Source organism: Macaca nemestrina, chromosome 6 (genome assembly GCF_043159975.1).
Source record: "Macaca nemestrina isolate mMacNem1 chromosome 6, mMacNem.hap1, whole genome shotgun sequence".
NCBI classification, from domain to species: Eukaryota; Metazoa; Chordata; class Mammalia; order Primates; family Cercopithecidae; genus Macaca; species Macaca nemestrina.
The window spans coordinates 69,515,288-69,519,444 of NC_092130.1; the positions used below are offsets into that span (position 1 = coordinate 69,515,288).

The following is a 4,157-nucleotide window of genomic DNA, read 5'->3' on the forward strand; positions in this document are numbered from 1 at the left end:
CATCTCATCATATACCTGTGGGCCATTCGTATGTCTTCTTTAGGGAAATGTTTGTTCAAGTATTTTGTTATTTTGTACTCAGGGTTTCTGCTGTTGTATCGCATTATTTTTCCTTTTTGCTATTTGAGTTGAAGGAGTTCCTTACATATTTGGGATATTAACTCCTTATCAGATGTATGGTTCACAAGTATTTTCTTCCATTCCGTAGCTTGCCTTTTACTCTGATTAAAAACTTTTAGTTTGGTGTAGTCCCACTTGTGTATTTTTGCTTTCTTTGTTTTTTTTTTTTTTTTGGCTGTGGTTTTTGTGACATAGCCAAGAAATCATCACTAAGATCAATGTCATGAGGGTTTCCCGCTGTTTTCTCCTAGGAATTTTGTAGTTTCAGGTCTTACATTGAACCCATTTTGTCTTGATTTTTGTGTATGATATAAAAGTAAGAGTCCAATTTTATTCTTTTTCCAAATTCTGCTGATTAAAGAGATTATCATTTCCATATTATATATTCTTGGCACCCTTGTCAAAGATCAGTTGACTGTTTATATGTGGATATATGTGGTGTATGCTCAGATTTGCTTCTCAGCTCTCTATTCTGTTCCATCGGTCTATATATTTGTCTTATACCAGTATCATACTGTTTTATTTACTTTAGTTTTATAATACGTTTTGAAATCAGAAAATGTTATGCCTCTAGCTTTCTTCTTTTCTCAAGACCATTTTGGCAATTCGGGTCTTTTGTGGTTTCATATTAATTTTTGAATTGCTTTTTCTGTTTCTGAAAAAACTGCCATTGGGATTTCGATAAGGATTGCACTGAATCTGTAAATCATGTTGGGTAATATGGATATTTTAACAATGTTGAATTTTGCAGTCAATAAACACAGGACATATTTTTGTTTATTTGTATGTATTTTAATTTTATCCATATTTAATTATCTTTAATGTATTTCAGCTCCTTAGTTAAGTTTATTTCTTAGTATTTTATTTTTATATCATTGTAAATGGGCTTGTTTTCTTAATTGCCTGATTTTTATATGTTGATTTTGTATGATCCAACATTTTTTACTTTGGTTTCTAATTTTATGCTTTTTATATTTTGAGTGTGTATGTGAAATCTTTAGGGTTTTATACAGATAAGATCATGCCATATGCAAACAGAGTTAATTTTATTGCTTCCTTTCTGATTTCTAGATTTTTTGTTTCTTTGTCATCCCTGGTTGCTCTGGCTAGGACTTTCAGTACTGTGTTGCAAGAGTAGGCATCCTGGTCTTATTCCTGATCCTAGAGGGAAAGCTTTCAACTTTTCACCATTGTGAAAAATATTAACTGTGTTTTTTTTCGTATGTGACCTGTATCATGTTGAGGTTATTTTCTTCTGTTTTGTTGAGAGTTTTTATTATGAAAAAGTGTTGAAATTTGTGTCTTTCATGCCCACAGACGGAGATGGATGTTGTGAGTGGTGGTGGGCTACACAGACTGTGTGGTGCGAGTTTTCTGCTGGGAGGAGCTAGGTGAGGGTCCTGAACATCTGACCGGGCAGCTGGCGTCCCTCAAGAAATGGATGCTGGAGGGTCAGGTGGACAGCCTGTCAGTGACTCTGGGGCCGCTGGGTGTTCCTGAACTGATGGTATCTTAGCCAGGCTGTGCTTATGCAATTCTACTGTGTACGTGGAAAAAGGACACAGGGTCCTCTCCTGCCTCTGAAGGGATCATGGATGGCAGTAGGGAGGCCCCAGCTGCCTGAGATGTGGTGCTGCACCAGACATCTGGCTGTATCCACAACAAGAATGTCTCCACTCACGTAATTGGCAACAACTCTCAAGGCCATGGCACTGAGAGTGGTGGCTCTGGCGTCTTTGCCGTGAGCACACTGGATGGGATGCTGAAGCTCATGGAGGAAGCAGACAGGCTGCTGTGGTCAGTGCAGGTGGATCACCAGCTTTTCGCCCTGGAGAAATTGGATGTCACCGGCAACGGGCATGAGGAGGTAGTCACATGTACCTGGGATGGACAGACATATGTTATTGATCACAACCGCACTGTCATCCGCTTCCAAGTGAATGAAAATATCTGTGCCTTCTGTGCAGGCCTGTATGCCTGCAGGGGGATGCAACAGCTCCTGTCTCATATATGTCACTTTCAACCAGAAGATTTATGTGTACTGGGAGGTGCAGTTGGAGTGGATAGAGTCTACCAATCTTCTGAACAACTGGAGATCAGGCTCGAGTACCACAGCCTGCTGCAGGAGCTGGGCATGGATCCTGACAACCTCCCTGTGGCTCATGCCCTGCTTCACCAAACTCTCTACCATCTGACCAACCATCACAGTTGTGTTCCCTCAAGCCTCCAGGATCCCACCTAGCTGTACTTGCCTCATAGCTGATGAAGGATTCTTCTGAACCCCTACCCTACCCCGTCAAGGTATCTGTTATATTGGCAGGATAGGGAATATGCATTACAGAAGTGCAGGATTTGACACTGGGCATGAAAGATGGCGCAGCCCTAGGGTGACCACAAGCTATACACCTCACGGTCTTTTTGATGAAAGAAGAGACAAGTTGACCCTCTGCCCATTTTCTTATGGACCTCACCCTTCACACCAGCAAGGTCATAGGACTGTGGCCTTGTTCCAAATCATCTGGGACATGTCCTGCTCCCCACTTGCACTGTGTAGGAAACAGAGACTTGTTTGTGTGGCCCCAATACCCATAAGGAAGCCAGGCCTTAGGCCTAGGGGAGCAGTGGAGGTAAGGGCTCCACCCCATCTTAAGCTCTGTCTTTCATGGCACAATTCCAAGTTCTTGATATTAGTAATTGTTAAAGGAACAGCAAATTGTTTTGTTTTTAGAGCTCTTTCAGCACAATCTACAGTCTGGTCTTACTTATGTTCCTAGCAACCCTGAGATGACTTTCCTCCATTTACCAAAGCAGCTGGGTCAGTGCTTTCTCATGTTGCCATATTCTTCAGGTATTAGCTTCAGAAGCCCGGTTCCCGTTTTTCCAACCACCCATTCCCCCATAAAACACCTTATTATCTATAAGACAATAGACATGTAAAATGTGATGCCAATTTATGATCCAGACCACAATCAGAATTATATCTTGGGCCATTAAAAAAAGAGAAATTTGTCAAATGCTTTTTCTGCATTTGTTGAAATGATCACGTGTTTTTGCTCTTCATTTTGTAATGTGGCATATCACATTTATTGATGTGCATATGGTAAAACTATTGTTGCATTCAAGAAATAAATCTTTTTTTTTTTTTTTTTTTTTTTTGAGATGGAGTCTCGCTCTATCACCCAGGCTGGAGTGCAGTGGCGCGATCTTGGCTCACTACAACCTCTGCCTCTCAGGTTCAAGCAATTCTCCTGTCTCAGCCTCCCGAGTAGCTGGGACTACAGGCACCACCACACCCAGCTAATTTTTGTACTTTTTAGTAGAGGCGGGATTTCACCACGTTGGCCAGAATGGTCTCAGTCTCTTGACCTCGTGATCCGCCCGCCTCAGCCTCCCAAAGTGCTGGGATTACAGGCGTGAGCCACAGCGCCCGGCCCCAAGAAATAAATCTTACTTGGCCGTGGGGTATGCCTTTAATATGTGGTTGAATTTGGTTTGCCAGTATTTTGTGGAGGATTTTTTTTCATCTTTGTTAACCAGACATACTAACCTGTGGTTTTCTTTTTTTAATATCTTTTTTTTTTTTTTGGCCTGGTTTTAGTATCAGGGTAATGTTGATCTCATAAAATAAGTTTGAAAGTGTTCTATGTTCTTTAATTTTTAGGGAGAATTGAGAAGGATTAATGTTAAGGTTTTAGATGTTTGATAGAATTCAACACTTGAAGTCATCTGGTCCTGGGTTTTGTTTTTTTTAGAAAGTTTTTGGCTACTAATTCAATTTATAGGTCTGTTCAGATTTTCTATTTATGTATTATTCAGTCTTGATAGGTTATATGTTTCTCATAATTTATGCATTTCTTCTAGGTTATCCAATTTGTTGGCATATAATTGTTCATAATAGTCACTTATGGTCATTTTTATTTCTGAGACATCTGTTATAATATCTCTACTTTCATTTCTGATTTTATTTGTTGGAATCCCTCTCTTTCTTAATCTAGCTAATTATTTGTCAATTTTGCTTATCTTTTAAGAAAGGCAAA

The 4,157-nt window shown here is 39.9% G+C and overlaps 1 pseudogene; it reads left to right on the forward strand.

Annotated features, from left to right (window-relative positions):
• The first annotated feature begins 1,477 nt into the window (after positions 1-1,477).
• On the forward strand, positions 1,478-2,696 carry LOC105471116 (KICSTOR complex protein ITFG2 pseudogene; annotated as a pseudogene).
• The last annotated feature ends 1,461 nt before the right edge of the window (positions 2,697-4,157 follow it).